The sequence below is a fragment of the Aulonocara stuartgranti genome, assembly GCF_965226115.1.
Source record: "Aulonocara stuartgranti genome assembly, chromosome: 8".
In the NCBI taxonomy this organism is placed as follows: domain Eukaryota; kingdom Metazoa; phylum Chordata; class Actinopteri; order Cichliformes; family Cichlidae; genus Aulonocara; species Aulonocara stuartgranti.
Genome location: NC_138959.1, coordinates 29222006 through 29239970, shown reverse-complemented (window position 1 = coordinate 29239970; position 17965 = coordinate 29222006). Strand labels below are relative to the sequence as shown.

The following is a 17965-nucleotide window of genomic DNA, read 5'->3' as shown; positions in this document are numbered from 1 at the left end:
TAGAGTTAAGATTAGGGGTACGGTTAGCATTAAGTTAATATTTACCAGGTTGTAAATTCAATTGGAATTTTCACCTATTTAATATATTCAGCTGAAGTCTAATAACAGAAATTCTGAAGGTAAGATGCATGTATGAGACCTAAGGTAATGTCTTGAGAACAGTAATGTTATGTTTAGCATGTAGCTAAAATGTAACCTAACCTCACCTTTAAGTGGGCTGTAAGTAAGTTGGTGGATGTTAAAAGGTTAATGAAATTTTTCGTATTTAATCTGTCTTTATAAAAACACATTTGGGGAAATATACAAAATATGTTTAAATTGACACCAGCTTACTCATCAGAATACAACAGATGTTGCTCGGTGGACCTAATAAGACAACAGGTTGAGTGTATGCTGCAGGTTCTGTTCAGCTATATGAGTGATGCAGAATAAATATATTTTTTTTATTGTATAATTTCTGATACTGCTATACAACCAAGTTTAAAGATCAACACTTGTCGTGGCTTTGGTTAGAAATCAGCAGCCATGTGTTACAGTCTGTGGGCTACTATTTTCAGTTTCTTAGAAATTGTAATAGTTACATCTCACTTAACTAGCAACAATTAACATTCCATGGAACACATTTCACAACTTTCTTGTCAAATAAGGTTCAGTAGTTCATGATATGCATTTTTGTGATGTTCTTATATAATAATTACTTTTATTGTAAACACACCTCCCTCTCAAAAAAAGTCTAAAAAAAATATTTGCATGCTAATGGGGAATATTGAGTAGGTATAATAAATACACTAAATCTCTGCTGCCCATAATGTATCCATTCAGATTCTCTTAGTTATTTAAGATAAATCATTTAGGTGTTGTGGGATGAGTTGTAACTCATTAAGACATTTTACCACAATTGTATTTGAAAAATAAGACAGTAGGCCCTGCTTTTCTGTCATTTAACCATCTCTGTTTGTAAAGGTTTGCTTAAGTTGGTTCTGAGGTCAAGCAAAAGACCTTAAGTGAGTTTAAGAGACGAATCACTTTTACCATTGTATATCTCAAAGAAAGAGGTAGAACAAATTAAAGCTTACTTAACTTTGTCTCAGAAGTAATTTAAGTTTTATATTTATTCAGTTATCTTTTATTTTCAGATAATAAAGAAGTAAACTGAGGTTTTGTTATATTTGTCTCACTCGATCTTAAAGGTGCAACAAGTAGCGTAATATTTCACTGGCTCTAACCTATAGATTTTGTTATCTGTCACCCTTTTATCTCTAAAACCCAAAACTGTCAGTAGTAGAGTGTGAGAAAGTTGAAAGGAATATCAGTTCAACTTGTATAAACTGTTTAACAGATTTAAGCTGCTGTTTGATGCAAAGTGTTTGATAATAAATCAGGCAGCTTAAAGTATGATGCAGTTTGTCAGAGAAGACAATGTCAGGAAGCCTATAAATGAAACTCTAGACTTTGCTGATGGAGACGCATTGGTAGGAACATGTTTGTTGTTAATGCTGTTGTGTTTAGGCTGGCACTAGAGGCCACTAAAGAGCCATGTTTACTGGTTTCACCTTTAAGTGAGTGCTGGTGCATGTGTAACTGATAACTGATGACTTTAACACTGATAACACAGTGGATGTCACAACTGCAATCAACCAGTGTAAGTGTCTTGAATTGTGTTCACTATACCATGCTGATGCGATGCCTCATTTTTATTTATTCCAATCCCTTTTCAGACTGAACCACGCCATTACCAAGTGGCATTTTGCTCATGTAAAAATAAATATTTTCCATATGTATCATGAAGGGGGAATGTTTAGTTTGCCACAAAGTCTACTTCATGTAGTAATTATGAGTAGGCTATTGCTACTTCTGAGAGACGAATGTGTAAAGAGGAAATTGATCTATAAGCAATGATAGATTTGCATGATTTTGAAAATAAAATTTTATTTATTAACTTGTTAATTGTAGAATGCTCTTAATTCAGCTGAATTTGTTAAATTTATTTCTAAAGATAATTTCTTTTCTGTGATAACTTGTTACATAATATATACAGGCTGTAGGCACTTACATCCATCCATTTCCTTATCCAAAGATGAGTTTTAGTGGCAGCCTAAGCTGATCTTCTGGCCTCCTCCTAGGAGTGTCCTGAAAAAAAAAAAAAACACTCCGAGGAGAGGCACAGGGATGACCTCCTCATCAGATGCCTGAACCACTTCAGCCAGCTTCCTTCAATGTGAACTAGCAGCAACTCTGCTCTAAGCTCCCTTTAGATCAGCGGTCCCCAACCTTTTTTGTGCCACGGACCGGTTTATGCCCGACAATATTTTCATGGACCGGCCTTTAAGGTGTCGCGGATAAATACAACAAAATAAAACTAGTACCGGTACCGAAAAAAAGAAGATTTATTCATAACACACGTGAAAAGACCCAGGAAAACAGAGTTAACGATAAAAACGATAACAAAATAACGCTGAAAACCGATAAAAACCGTGAAAACCATACATTTCAAGGTTCAAGGTTCTTTATTTGTCACATGCATAGTTATACAAGTATAACACATAGTGAAATGTAGCCTGACATGCTCCTCGACATGTGCAAAAATGGGAGGGTAGAGGAAGAACATTATATGTATATATATAGTATATACATTGGGTGAATGTGCAGTAAGAGCAGCAAGCAGGTGAATTCTGTACATTAATATGAATAGACATCTGACTATTTTACAGAATAGACAATATACACATATTTAAAATTAAAGGAATTGAAATGTACATTGTGCCTTGGTTTAGTGTCTGGAAGAGTCCTGTCTCAGTCAATTATAGATGATGTGAGAGGGCGGGTGTGTGTGTTTAGGGCACGGATGGCTTGGGGATAGAAGCTCCTCTTGAGTCTCTCTGTCCTTGCCCGGAAGATGCGGAACCTTCTACCAGATTGCAGAAGTTGGAACAGTTTGTTGCCAGGATGGGACGGGTCCTTCAGTATCTGCGCTGCTCTAGTCCGGCATCTCCTGGTGTAGGTGTCCTGAAGCGGGGGGAGAGCATCCTGCAGCAGCGTTCTGCTGTACGGATCACTCTCTGGAGAGCTTTTTGGTCCTTCACACAGCTGTTCCCAAACCACGATGCCATGTTCTGTGTGAGGATGCTCTCCACAGCGCCTGTATAGAAAATCCTGAGGATCTTTGGAGAGACCCTGAACTTCCTCAGTTGTCGTAGGTGATACAGGAGCTGCCTAGCCTTTTTGGTCTGGACCTGAATGTGGTCAGACCATGTCAGGTCTGAGGAGATGTGGACACCAAGATACTTGAAGGACTGCACCCTCTCCACTGGAGCTCCATTGATGATAATGGGCTTGTAGTCTCTGTGCTGACTCCTTCTGAAGTCCACCACCAGCTCCTTGGTCTTGCCGATGTTCAGCTGGAGGTGGTTGTCCTGGCACCACGATGCCAGATTCTTCACTTCGTCCATGTAGGCCGCCTCATCGTTGTTGGAGATGGCACCCAACACCACTGTGTTGTCAGCAAACTTCACAATGGTGTTGGAGCCATGGGTGGCCACACAGTCTGAAGTGTAGAGGGAGTAGAGCAGTGGCGAGAGGACACATCCCTGAGGTGCTCCTGTTTTGATGGTGATTCTGTTAGAGACGCATCTACCCACCCTCACCACCTGAGTTCTGCCAGTGAGGAAGTCCAACACCCATGCACACAGACGGCTGTTGAGTCCCCGATCCCTGAGCTTTGTGAACAGTCTGCAGGTCACTATTGTGTTAAACGCTGAACTGTAATCAACAAACAGCATTCTCACATAGTTACCCTGTTTCTTGTCCTGTGGCTGAGTGGCAGCTTCGTGGCTGAGGGTGGTGTGCAGGATGTGGGCGATGGCGTCCTCTGTGGATCTGTTGGATCGGTAGGCGAACTGCAGCAGATCTGTGGTGTCTGGGATGGAGGAGGAGATGATATTCTCTCAAACACCTTCATTACTACCGAGGTCAGTGCAACTGGCCGGTAATCGTTCAGGGATGAGGGTTTGCTGTTCTTGGGCACAGGGATGATGGTGGATCTTTTGAAGCATGTGCGGACCACAGACTTCGCCAGGGACTCGTTGAAGATGTAAGTGAACACACCTGCACCCTCTCCACTGGAGAGGGTGCAGGTGTGTCTGCCGGTGATGCTGTCTGGCCCCGCCGCTTTCCTTGTGTTCACTCTCCTCAATGCCGCTCGGACGTCATGCTCCGCGATGCTGGTCACTGGTCTCTTGCTGATGACGTCACTGTTCTCGGTAGTCAGGCGGTAGATAGCATTAGCCGCCTGGCTAACCTCGAAATGGGCGTATAGCTGATTCAGCTCGTTGGTGAATGCAGAGTCGGCGTTGATCGGCGCAGTGTCCCTGGCTTTGTAGTCGGTAATGGTGCGTAGTCCGTGCCACATACTCTGTGTGTTGCCCTGGTGGAAGCGGGACTCCACACGTTCCAGGTACCGGCGTTTGGCATCTCTCACCGCGCGCCGCATGCCGTATGAGGCCGCTTTGTAGGCGCTCATATCGCCAGTGGTGAGACCCGTGTTGTAGGTGCCGGTCCTGGCGTTTACTGCAGTGCGGCTCGATCTGTCCATCCACTGTTTCTGGTTTGGGAATGTGGTGACTCTCGCAGTGGGGATAATCTCCTCCGCTAGCATATTGACGAAGCATACTGCTACTTCCGCAAACTCGTTGATGTCAACTGTGCATGCTCTGAACATGTCCCAGTCGACGTTGTTGAGTGCGTCCTGTAGCGTAGCTTCTGATTGGGCAGGCCACCGTTTTACCTCCCTCGTGGTTACCTCTTCCCCCCGTATGTTTTGTTTATACTGGGGAATGAGGAAGATGGCGTTGTGGTCAGACTTCCCAAAAGCCGGGTGTGAGACAGCTTTGTAGCCCTGCTTGTATGGCGTGTAGCAGTGATCCAAAATTCGATCCCCCTTCGTTGGACACGAGACATGCTGGTAAAAGTTTGGCATGACTTGTCTGAGGTTCGCTTTATTAAAGTCTCCTGCTACAATGAGGGCTGCGCCCGGGTCCTTGTTTTGAAGCGAAATCAGCACATCATGTAATTCGGACAAAGCCATACCTGTGTCCGCTTGGGGTGGGATGTAGACCACCGTGGCGATGACCGAGGTGAACTCATGGGGCAGATAGAAAGGGCGGCACTTAATGCTCAGGAACTCCAGATGTGGCGAGCAGCCGCTGGAAAGCCCGGCATCACACCACTTTCTGTTTACCATGAAACACACTCCTCCACCTTTGGTTTTGTTCGACTCTGCCGTTCTGTCCACGCGGAGCACAAAGAATGAATCCGACGGAGTTACGGCCTGGTCCGGCACGGTGGGGGTCAGCCATGTCTCCGTGAAGCACAGAATGTTGCAGTCCCTCATGTCACGTTGGAAGGTGACTATTGCTCTTAGATCATCGAGCTTGTTCTCCATGGATTGGCCAGTAGGATACTGGGCAGTGGTGCGCGACGCGCCTGCTGTCTCAGTTTGTTCCTAATGCCAGCGCGTTTCCCCCGGCGCTTCTTTGTTCTACACCTCGGATGAGTGGCCAGTCCTTTGTTGTTCTCCGCGCCGCGTAGAATCTCTGGCGGCCAGGATGGGTCGGGTTTAAAAGTGTCCAAGATTAGATGTGCAACCTTGTCACCAATATTTACAAGTGATCTGCCATCGTATACTATAAGACTAGAGGATTTTGGGATGTAAACCAGAGCAAAAAATAAGTAAAAAACAAGAAAAGTGGATAGTCGGAGCGTCTGGACGTGGCCGCGCCATCTTGGTTGGAGTGAGCTCATACCTGAGCCTCAACTCTCGCGGCCCGGTACCAATCGACTCACGGACTGGTACCGGTCCGAGGCCCTGGGGTTGGGGACCACTGCTTTAGATGTTTGAGGTCTTCATCATTCCTTTCTTAAATGGATCCCAGCCACCTTAGAGAGGAAACTTATTTTTATTGCTTGTATCTGCAACACTATTCTTCAGAGCACTAGCTACAGAGCTTGCCCAAAGGTGTGGGTAAAGTGCTTTCTGGCTCAGCTCTCTCTTTACCGCAGTGGTCAATTGCAACACCAGAGCAACCAGTCTGCCAATCCTGCTCCTCCTCTTCTTTTATGAGCAAAACCATAAGATACTTCAAATCACTCGCTTGGGAAGGCAACTATCCCCCAACCCAAAGGGTCCTTTTTTGGCAGAGAACCATGGCCTTAGACTTGGAGGTGCTCAAGATGTTTGAATGACACCAAGAAAATTACTTTCAATTCTACAATTGAATCTGAGGTTTTACAAAATGGACACCCCCCACCGTGTGGATACTTCTTTAAGACACTCTGGTTCGCCCGGCCATACCCCACAGCTCACGTATAAAACAGCTGTGCAGACGTGACACCGGTGATCATTTGATCTCCACTTGTGTTGTGTGTTTGTGAGTGCCTTGAGAGTGCTGTATGTATGTGCATCCATCAGGAACCTGTTTTGGCAGCCTCCGTGGGCGCTGCCTCTCCTCTGGTATTCCCCGGGTATTCCCCGGTATTCCCCTGATATTCCCTGGTATTTCCTTGGTATGCCCTGTTATCCCTTAGCTTGCCCTTATCTTTCCCCTTGGTTGGTCTCCCCTCCCTGGCTTATCGCCGTGAAAAATAGTCTTATGTGCCAGTCGGACCACGCTGTGCGGCTGCCGGCTAGCGAGTAGCTCGGCTACGGTGAGCAAACACAGCAGGGAACACGGCCTCAGCGTTCAAGCATACGCTGTCGCCTGGGCACTGTGCAGCTCGGCTGTGATGTATGTAAACACAGAAGGGATATGGCTTCAGTGTTCCAAGCATTCACTGTCGGCCTGCTTAACACTGTGGGAAAACACGAAATTAAGTGGCGAACCATCCTACCTTTATGAATATTAGCTAGAAGCATACTTTAAAGGCTACAATTAAGTGGCAAATCATCCTACCTCTGTTAATAAGAGCTAGAAACATGGTCTGACAGATAAAATGAAGTGCCAAACCATGCTACCTTTGTGACTGTTACCTACAAGCATACTTTAACGGGTAAAATGAAGTGGCAAACCGTCCAGTACGGTGGCCCTGAGAGGCCAAACGGACTGCAACTTCAGAAAACACTTGCAAAAAGAAAAATGCTGCAAAAAGGAAAACGCTGCAAAAAGAAAGACGCTGCACTGCAACTTCAAGAAAAACGCTGCACTGCAAAAAGAAAAATGCTGCAAAAAGAAAAACGCTGCAAAAAGAAAAGCGCTGCAAAAGCACACAAAGCACAACGGAAATAGGAAAAAAGACAACGGAAATGTTCCTGGGGAGACAATAACCCGACGGACCAGTTGCACGAACCAAAACATGCTAACCAGTGCGCTAGGACTGGGACACACTTCAAAGAAGTGGAGGAGAGGTAAATGTGTTGTAATCTCATGATTCTAATAATACTACAGATATGTTTGCAGTGTTTGGGAGTAACGAAATACATGTAACACTGTCACGTATTTAAAATACGAGTAACTGTATTCCGTTAAAGTTACTGTGTAAATAGGTGGTATTCAGAATACAGTTTTTTTGTTGAAATAAATAGATTACACATCATTATTTTCCTATTTCGTATGTTAGGCTATGCCCTCTCTATTTTTTGTTAATTCCACTCTGGTGGAAACCCAAACAAAACAAGCATTAAGAGGCTCTAATGCCTGTGTCTCAGTTTCGCGGCCCATGCCACCTCTACTTGCGGCAGTATAATGACATGACAAAATATTTTCAATAATTATTGTTCAAAAAATTATTTAATATTAAGGCAATAGGCAGAGTATTACAGGCATAGCGATAAAGGATGTGCCCTCATGTAGTCATGTATTTTTCTAAACGCTCTGGAACAGCATCCTTCACTCTTCTTCTCATTCATGTGCTACAATGAGACCAGGCTGACAGCTGATCTTCTTGAGAACATCTTCCATGTGCAATTTGGTCCACCTGGCAGCTCTAGGCGTCAAGAGGAGACGAGTACTAAGCTACTGGCAAGACTATCTGCTTTCTGTAGAAGGTATTAAATTTGGTTGAAAATGTTGAAATGAGTACATTTATGTCAGCAAAGTGTAATGGCACCTTTTTCCTGTTTATTATCATTAGAAATAACTTTTATTCTCTTTACATTTTCAGAGAGAAATGGAAGTCTGTCTCTTGAAGACATCCTTATGTTTGCAACTGGACTGAGAGAAATTCCTCCTGCAGCAATTCAGCCAAAGCCACAACTTCTTTTCCAGACCACTTCACGCTTCCTTGTAGTAGATGTCTGTGCAAATACTATCAAAATCCCAGTGCTACACAGTTATGAGGACTTCCAAGAAGCCATAGATTATGGCATCCAGAACTCTCCTGGGTTTGGGCTTCCCTAAGGTCCAAGTCCTTTTGCTTTTAAGCCACATTTATGGTTTTAGCAAACAGTTGAAGTTTGTGATTTTAAACTCTGAAATTTATTTTCTAATAATTTATAATTTGTGTAAATCACATAAAGTTTAATGCATCGCAGAAAGTTCAATCAGGTTTTGGAATTTCAAAAGCATAGTATCATAGTGGGACAGTTGAACAAGTTAGACATATTTCACTGTATTAAGAAATTGCCAATGTAACAAAATAAAACATTTCTGAAGTATTCTAATGTACTGAGACACGCTAGTATAATAACACAGGGAAAAAAATCTGATAAATTCAGTTAAAAGGCTTTATTTAATCAAACACTTCTGTGTTTGATTACATTTTTTTGTAAGATATGCAAGTTGTTCTTGGAGTTAAAAAAAGAAATAGGAAAAACCCACATAAATACAGGTCTCGCTGAATGCTTTTGTAAACCTTTGTTTGTAAAACAGATCTCCAAATTAATCAACGTGTTTGTTACAACACCTAATTAAAAGGAACAAGTTATTTTGTACAGTATGGTCTTTTGATTTCTTCAGGTCGAAAGCGTACACACTGAAAAGTTGACGGTAGTGAAACTATTTATATAAAAACTATGGTACTATTTTTTTCAATACTCATTAAAGTTGGTTTGTGACAATTAGTGTCAGTGGTAATTGTACCCACATCTAGCAGATGATTTTACATTGACTTCTAAAGTCCAGTCATATTTTTGAGTGTTATATAATTTTCAACTGCAGTAGTCCAGTTGACTGGTCGAGGGAGCTCACTCTGTCTTTCCAAGTTTGTGAAATGAACCTGGAGATTGTCGTCCCCACATAGACTGTACTGAGCAGGTAGAATGTCATCAAACTGGTGCAGGATGTCTTGAGGCACTTGGAATCCACACTCTCTTCCACCATACCTTAGGTCAGTCAGAAAAATGAACAAATTCAGTCACTTCTCCAGGTACTATCCTTCAAGGTTACAGCAAAAGCGCAAAGTCAATCTTATAATTAAAAGTCAGTTCTGGAAATTGTGATTTTAAAGAATCTTAATTATGCATATATCTACATTTGTCATTTTTAGCCAAGATGTGATCCAAAGTTAAAATATGATTGTCTAACTTTTTTTTTTTTGGAAAAAAAAAAAAAAAAAACGTATGTGCATGAAGTCAGAGAACAGAACTAATGGCAAAACACAAGTGGCAGCTTTAATTTCTATTCAGCAAAAAGGTGAAAACAACAAAAAATACTATTCAATTGCAAAAGTGTGTGTAATACCTGCTGTGAGTAACAGTTAGGGCAAATTGTTAAACCTAAATGGCATACTGCTTACTTAACTCAAGTGGTTAGGTCAAGAAAGAAAAGAGTGCACATAAGGGATGGACTGTTCCTGAACCATTTTATAAATGAACAACAGGTTTAATAACAGCAAGCTGGACAGGTATCCTGCACATACAATACACTATACTGAGGAAGAAAAATTTTAGTAAAACTATGAAATAAAATACATGGACTAAATACATACCTATGAGGCAGGTGATACATGGCTTCTGGTTTACCAGATGGACAACAAGATTGGCGCACAGGTCGGATGGTGCGAGTGTTCCAGAGATCTCTGTACTCGTCAAGCTCTTTTTGCAAGACATTGAGGAAGACATATCGTAGAAGGCATTTATGTTCATGACTGCCGTTGAAAAGATGCCTCTCCCTCAGGTCACTGAAGAGTTCAATCCAGAACTGAGTTCTAATGGTGGAATGACAAGGCATATAAAATTTAATAACACAAGTAATTCAATGTAATTGTCCTCTTTTAAAAAAAAGTCGTAATCTTAAGAATATTGAAATGTGCGCAATTTCGTTCAAAGAAAAGCTTATTCACATGTTCTGAAGTGTTTCATCAATGCACTGCAGGAAAAAAAAAGCAACTTCACACAAATAACAAAATTTAACAAAATGATTAATCCTTCTGTTATTCCTACATTTGGCGGTTGAACTTAAGAAAAGTTGTAATATACAGGTCTGTCCATATAAATGTACTATTTTGTTTCTCCATGAACACTGAAGCTGTTATCACTTGTTAGATACCACACAGAAATCCAAAAGCTAGTGAAAACATCAGTATTTTTTTTTTGGCACACAAAGTCGAAGAAATGTCTGAAACGAATGACCTCCTCTAACAAATTTCTGTCATGTTGGATCAATGTTCTTATATTACTCATATTACAGTTCTCAAATTTGAAGAAACCCTTGTTCTTTTATTTATATGACTCCCTACAGGTAAACTATTTGATCTAGATGTTAGTTTGGTACTACGTAGGCACACAAATTTGAATACATTTTACTCAGTTTTAAATACATCAATCTTTACTGATGCCATTGCCTCTAGGATTCATAATAATTTATTAAAATGTTGAATGTCAGTTTGTTTGTTGTTTTTTATAGTTCCTTTTTAGGACTTTTGTGGAATGTCTGAGTAGGATTTTCTTTTTGAGTGAGTTGTTTTAATACAAACAAATGTCACTGGTATACCAAACCATTTATTATATTTTTTGAAGCAGTTGTGCATCACATGAGAAAAATGTGTAGGTGACTATGTTTTTCTTTGTTTGTTTGTGACTGTAATTTAATATTTGAGTATAAAACCCCACCCACAAAAAAAAGTATATCGCTGACCACGAAACACCTTCAGAACCATTCAATTTTAGTTTCAGAATATATTTTAAAAGCCATGTACCTTTGCTTTCTGAACGAAGACCACCAACTTTCAATCCGTTGATTTGTAGTTGAGGTACCATACATATGACTGTGGGCTCCTGCAAGTTCATCTCCATGGTCTGATCTTAAAGCACAGTGAATGGCTGCCATTGTGCCATTTTCTGTGCCACAGTCTGTACGAAGGCATGCTTGGAAGTTGACCAAACCGTGACAAGCACTCCATATAATATTTTGCAATGATACCTGGGTCATTATTTGAGCTGCCACAGCTGAGCCACATAACTTTCCTTGAAAATCCATCGACACACGCACTAATAGAAACACCAAAGGGCTTCAGCTTATCGTAACCATCCACATGCCACACTTGATTTGGTCCTTCTGAAAAATATCCTCTTCGAACAAACCTGCGTTTACAGCGACGCTTAACACCATATGGATCTAGTCTTGAGAGTATGTGCATTACATCATTTCTTTTAACTTTCAGATTATACTTTTGTCGCAGTGTCTGATACATGGATCTGTAACCCAGAAGCTGACCTGAGCCTCTCAGCTCTTGTGTAACAGTGGAAATGACAATGTCAGTGGGAGTAAAGTCTGTCCTTCTAGTCATTCCAGCATCTTTTAGCCTCCTCTTTAATGTTCTCAGACTCATACAAATATTATGCTTGTTTTCAAGAAAATCCAGGATCACTTCATATGTATGGCCCTCAGAGAAATACTTATTGATGATGTCTGTGACTGAGACTGGGCCTAAGGTTGAAGAGAAAACATGAAAAGATAATTACGACCGCAGGAATCCACAAATGCACTTAATAAGTGTTTTTAAAAAAAATACCACATCTGAAACAAGTCTCAATAAACATGACTCAAGTATTTAATCTTCTTGATGTGTGCTTAAATAAAGGCCAGCAAAAGCTCAAAGAACATGGACCAGGAATCAGGACTTATCACTCTCATTAAGACCTCTATGCTGACAACTCAAAATGAGCAAAATTAGAGAAGTTAGAAGAATTTCGTCACTGTGTACATATGCCCTATTAAGTCATAAACTAGTTTTTAAAATTATGCCGTAGAACCGGTGGCAGGCTTAAACCAGAATACAGTTCTTAGTACCTACCAGTTCATGCCTTTGCATTTGTTCTCGAGTTTAAAAAAGCTTCATTTCTAAGGCTACATTAAACATTATCTTTGTTAGAATTATCTTTGAATATATATTCCAGATATCTGTAGTATTATTAGAATCATGAGATTACAAGATATTTACCTCTCCTCCACTTCTTTGAAGTGTCTCCCAGTCCTAGCGCACTGGTTAGCATGTTTTGGTTCGTGCAACTGGTCCGTCGGGTTATTGTCTCCCCAGGAACATTTCCGTTGTCTTTTTTCCTATTTCCGTTGTGCTTTGTGTGCTTTTGCAGCGCTTTTCTTTTTGCAGCGTTTTTCTTTTTGCAGCATTTTTCTTTTTGCAGTGCAGCGTTTTTCTTGAAATTGCAGTGCAGCGTCTTTCTTTTTGTAGCGTTTTTCTTTTTGCAGTGCAGCGTTTTTCTCGAAGTTGCAGTGCAGCGTGGAAGGGGAATTCCGGTTGCGGCTAGTGCCGGCTACCTGTTAGCACTTCCTGGTTAGCGTGTGGCCCCGCCCCCTTGCTTGGTAGCAGAAGTATGGCAGCCCACACATCCCAAACATGTCTGTGTATGGCATTTTTGCCTTTTGACGATAGGAACGAGCAGTGTTGCTGTGCCTGGGCGAAAAGGGAAAAATAAATAACTACATGATAGCAGCCCATAGCATGCTGGCTAGAGAAGCTGACACTTGCACGGACTGCTTTGTTGCCAACACGAACTAGGCAGACCGTGCTTGGTTTTCTGAAAGCATTTAACTGGCCCACCCCTCCCCCATCTCATGCCTCCAAAAAATGCCTGCCACTGCTGTGGACACCAGATAGGCAGGCCATGGGCTGGGTCCCCTCCCACACCTGTTGCTGATTCACTGCTGGCCCCTCCCACAGCATCCCTCCCATTGCTCCACCTCTGTGAGGCCTGGGCCGGTGTTGGTTGACTATCAGGTGGTGGATGTTGAAGAAGCTTCCATCCTCTCCTCCGGTGTTGCCGCCCTGTCCCTGGGCTGCCCCTTGCTGGTCCCCGTGCACAGTGTCGGGTGAGATGGGTCCCTTCAGCTCTTGATTGAAGCATCACAGGTGTGGGAACTAGCCCTTCCTGCGGTCCTGTCTAGTAGAGTGGACCTCAAGGTTGATGTCACGCAGCCTCACCGCCTCCCATCTCAGGTGCCGTTGCTGCCTGATTGGTCTGGTGGCAGGCGATTGAGTGCCATTCCTCCCTTCGGGCCTTCCCTGGGCAGGGTGGCATGCCCTAACAGGGGCGTAAGGGTTACTTATGCCCTGATGGCGGCCATATTGTCACTCCCTCTGTAGGGATGAAGCTTGACATGTCAACTGCAGGCAGTCTGGGGACACGGAGAGCTCTCCCCCATCCTGTGCCTCTCAGGCTAAAGTGAGGATGATGGCTGCATGGCCCCGCCTCTGTGAGGCCTGGGCTGGTGGAGGTTGATTATCGTGAGGTGGATGTTGAAGAAACTTCTATCCCCTCTGGCTGCCACTGGAGTGGGGCCCGGACGGGTGAACCCATGTCTGGGTCGCCTGATTCCGGGCCCCTCCCACAGCATTCCCTCCCATGGCCCCGCCTCTGTGAGCCCTGGGCTGGTGGATGTTGATTGTCAGGAGGTTGATGTTTATGACGCTTGGCTCGGGTCAGACGACCAGGGTTGCCTGATGGAACTGCCTGTCTACCCTGGGGCCACCTCGCTGTGCTGAGGGGCCTATGCAGGCGTGTGGAGATGGCCGTGTTCAGGTGAGGCGGGGAGGACTCGGAGCCTGGGCTCAGCTGTCCTCAAGCCGCCCTCCTCCCTCCTGACATCCTTTGAATTGGGCTTAGTGGCCAGCACTGCTGCAGGCTGCGTTCCCCTGGCATATTGCCCACGCTTCGCCGGTTTATACACCAGTTATGCCTCGCTGACGCCTCGGCCAGCGGTTAACAATTCTCCAGCCTGCAGCGCTGGCTCTCTGTCTGGCAGATTGCCCAAATGTTGCAGGTCTACGTGGCTGGCAGGGCCTGCTCAGTGAGCTGACACCCTCGGTGAGTCACCTCCCTGGCTGCACTGCAGCTGCAGGCTGTCTTCCCTTGGCGTGTTGCCCGCATTCACAGCTTGCGTGCCAGTTGGACCTCACTGCGGCGAGTGAGCATTCTCCAGCCTATTTTAGCCGGGTTCTTTCTGGCATATCAGCTGCTGCAGCTACTGGCTGTGTTCCCCTGGCGTATTGCCCGCATTCGCCGGTTTACTCCCCAGCTGGACCTCGCAGTGTCTGATTCTTCAGCTGGCGAGTGAGTGTTCTCCAGCCTGGAGCATTGTGCATGAGTGTCTCGTTCTCAAAGTTCACTCTTGTTGCTCCCCTGTCTGCGGACAGTGCTAGTGACCGCTTGGCCCCTGGGTGGACCTTCGGGTTAAGTCCCCGCTTGGCCTTCAGCGGGCTAGACTGCCAGGGGGCAGTTTGATCTGTCTGATACATCAGCCAGCAAGTGAGTGTTCTCCAGCATGCAGCGCTTGCTCTCTGTCTAGTGCATTGCCCCTGTGTCGCGGGTCACATGGCCACCAGGTGCCCGCTCAGTGAGCTGACACTTCCCAACTGACCGCAAGTGTCTCGTCAGGCCCACTCTTGCTGGCCCCCTGGTTGCGTACAGCGCAGAGTGTCTGCTATACCCTGGTGATGAACCTTGGGTTGCTCCCCTCTTGGGCCCTCAGTGGCCTGAGCCACCAGCCCCTCCCCTGTCGTGGATGGTGAAGGTCGGCCGCTCTGCTCCTGGGACAGGCCCTGGGCCTTAACCTACCTCGGCCATCCATTGAGTGGCCGAGCTGCTGCGGCAGGCTCTCTTTCCCTGGCACTGTGTCACTGCCTAGTGCTAGGCGGGGATCTGTTATGACTCGGCTTCTCCAGCAGGCGGCTTCGACTTCCCGTCTGGAGCATTGTCCGCATATCGCGGGTTCCTGTCTCGGCGATAGCCAGCTGCTGTGCTTGAGTGGCTTGGTAGGCTGTGCTCCCCTGGCGTATTGCTCACGTTCGCTGGCTTACACGCCAGGCGGACCTCGCTGTGACGAGTGAGACTTCTGCAGCCTAGTGTAGCCATTGTTCTGTCTGGCGTGTTGCCCGCAGTGCGCGGTTCACACGACCAGCGGGTGGGGCAGCTTCTCGGCTCTGACTCCAGCAGCAGTGCGTATTGCCCATGCTTCCCCGGTTTACGCGCCAGCCGGACCTCGCTGTGTCTGATGGTCAGCCAGCGAGTGAGTGTTTTTTCAGCCTGTAGCGCCAGGCTCCCTGCAGGCGGTTTGCCGGTTACACGGTAGCTGTACCTCGCTGTGTCTGATACACCAGCCAGTGAGTGTGTTGCGTTCCAGCCTGTGACGCCAGCTTTGCATGAGTGTCTCGTCCCTGAGTTCACTCTTGCGGCTCCCCTGTCTACGGATGGATGCTTGGCCCTGGGGCGACCTGCGACTCGCGTCCCTGGCTTGGCCCTCCGCTCTGGCAGCTGCTGTGTTCCCCTGCCGTGTTGCCTGCATTCGCCGGCTTACGTGCCAGTCGGACCTTGCTGTGTCTGATATGTCAGCCAGCGAGTGTGTGTTCTCCAGCTTCTTTAGCCAGTCTCTTCTGGGATATGAGCTCCTGTGGCTGCAGGCTGTGTTCCCCAGCGTCTAACCCTAACCCTTTGTGTCTGACCTCGAGTGTCTCGTTTACGAGTTCACTCTTGAGGCTTCACTTCGCCGGCCGTCGGACCTTGCTGTGGCGAGTGAGAGTTCTCCAGCCTGTAGCGCCGACTCTCTTGGTTCTCTTCGAGAGAGATTATCTCTCCACCATCAGGCCGCACGGAAATGCGTTCCGATCAAATTATTACCGGTGTCACGTCTGCACAGCTGCTTTATATGTGAGCTGTGGGGCGTGGCCAGGCGAGACGGACTGTCTTAAAGAAGTATCCACACGCCACGGTGCATGGTTCAAGTGCACTGCAGACCATTTCCTGTGTATCATGCCTCCTCAGTCACTCTGCAATCCCATCTGTGTCCCTAAATTGGATAAGTGGAAGAAGATGGATGGATGGAAGTTCCACAGGTTTTGGTAGTTGTCTAAAATTCTAAAGCAGTTACATGAGGGTGTTTTAGCCTACTATAGACCAGTTTTCAGCATTTCTTTCAAAAATTGAATTATTGATTTGATCATTGATACAGGAACGGCTCTAATTGAAGCTTTTAATCAGGATTTAGACTTCATCATAGCACATCAATCCACCTGAAGGTGGAAGCAATCCCATTCAGCTTGTCCTGCAGCAGAACTGGGCTAATGATATTAAAAGCTGAACTGTAGACCACAAAAAGTAGCTTGGCACAAGTTCCTGCACAGTCCAAATGTTGGATGAAGTGCAGTGCATTGATAGCACTTTCTGTTACAGCTCTGTAATAAAGGGATAATAGTAGGGTAACAAGGAAGAAATAAGAACATAATAATGTTCTTACCCATGGTAGTTTCTATGTAACAAGCAGGAAACAGAGCTACAAAATACAAAACTTCTTGTTTCCATTTGATAAGACATTAATAACCTATTAATGCTAACTTAAAAAACTGACCATTACCTGGAAAATTTCTCTGGTAGTTTCTATGTAATAAGCAGGAAACAGCTGCAAAATGCAAAACAGATTGTTTCTATGTAATAACCTATTAATAACCAGGTGATAACCTTTTAAAACACACTTAAAGAATTGTAATGAGTACCACAAAACACCTGTGGCGGTTTTCGGTAATAAGCAGGAATTTAAAACTATTGTCATGATGGGTAAAGTAAAGTAAAAGTAAGTAAAATTTTATTGATAAAATTTCAAGATAAAAATCACAAAGTGCTTGCTCATAGGGGGGTCATATGGATCATAAGGGAAGCATGAAAAATGTAAACAGAATTGGTAGAACTCCATAACTGACCATAGTGTGTGAAGAGGACTCTTCATTTTCATGGAAAAACTGGAGCCTATTAGATAGATATGATGCAAACCACTGCAGCGCAGTACGTGTAATACCTACAGCGTGCTCTAATCGCTCTAATAGAATATTATGGTCAACAGTATCGAACGCTGAAATGAGGTCTAGCAGGACAAGCACAGAGATAAGTCCACTGCCAGAGGCCATAAGAAGATCATTTGTAACTAGCGATGGGTATCGTTTAGGTTTTATCCGATACCGGTGCCAAACCGGTACTTTTGAAACAGTGCCGGTGCTTAAATGGTGCTCGAAGCGGTGCTTAAACAATGGAAAACACAAACTTTGTCCTAAAACCTCTCATGTTTAGCTGTTCTCTTTTTTGTAAAAAGATAACAATGTTAGCCTTTTCTTCAGCTATAGGCCATATATGGTTTCACTCTATCCAACAAGAAGACAGCCGCATGTAACTACGACGGTGTTTGCTAGTTCACCTTACGTGCATTAATGTAATAACGTGGTTAGCCTACTCAACGTAAATTACACACGAACAACATTAAGCTACTCACCCAGAGAAGAACGGCTGCTGCTGCATCATCATCCTCATCATTTCTGCTACACTGGCAGGGCTAGGGGCCAGGACTCTATTCTTTGGGTTCTTGGGGGATGTTGCTAACTCTGGGTCCGATAACAGGCACCACACCTGCAGTAGATGTGCACGGTGTGAGGTCTCGCAGCAAGCTATCAAATACGGTGCATTTCTAGTCTTTTAAAAAACGCTATGCATCGCCAGGTGTTTCATCAGAATCGAGGTCTTACCTCCTTTGACAGC

The 17965-nt window shown here is 44.5% G+C and overlaps 2 long non-coding RNA genes across 2 annotated transcripts; one reads left to right on the top strand and one right to left on the bottom strand.

Annotated features, from left to right (window-relative positions):
• Window positions 1-7092: 7092 nt before the first annotated feature.
• On the top strand, window positions 7093-8242 carry LOC309713334. Its single transcript, XR_014278573.1, has 3 exons — window positions 7093-7399; window positions 7919-8038; window positions 8155-8242. It is a non-coding gene; the product is annotated as an uncharacterized lncRNA (long non-coding RNA).
• Window positions 8243-9204: 962 nt separating this feature from the next.
• LOC309713333 lies at window positions 9205-12757 on the bottom strand. The gene is made up of 4 exons (XR_014278572.1): window positions 12373-12757; window positions 11128-11858; window positions 9919-10137; window positions 9205-9313 (listed from the first exon to the last, which is right to left on the bottom strand). It is a non-coding gene; the product is annotated as an uncharacterized lncRNA (long non-coding RNA).
• Window positions 12758-17965: the final 5208 nt, after the last annotated feature.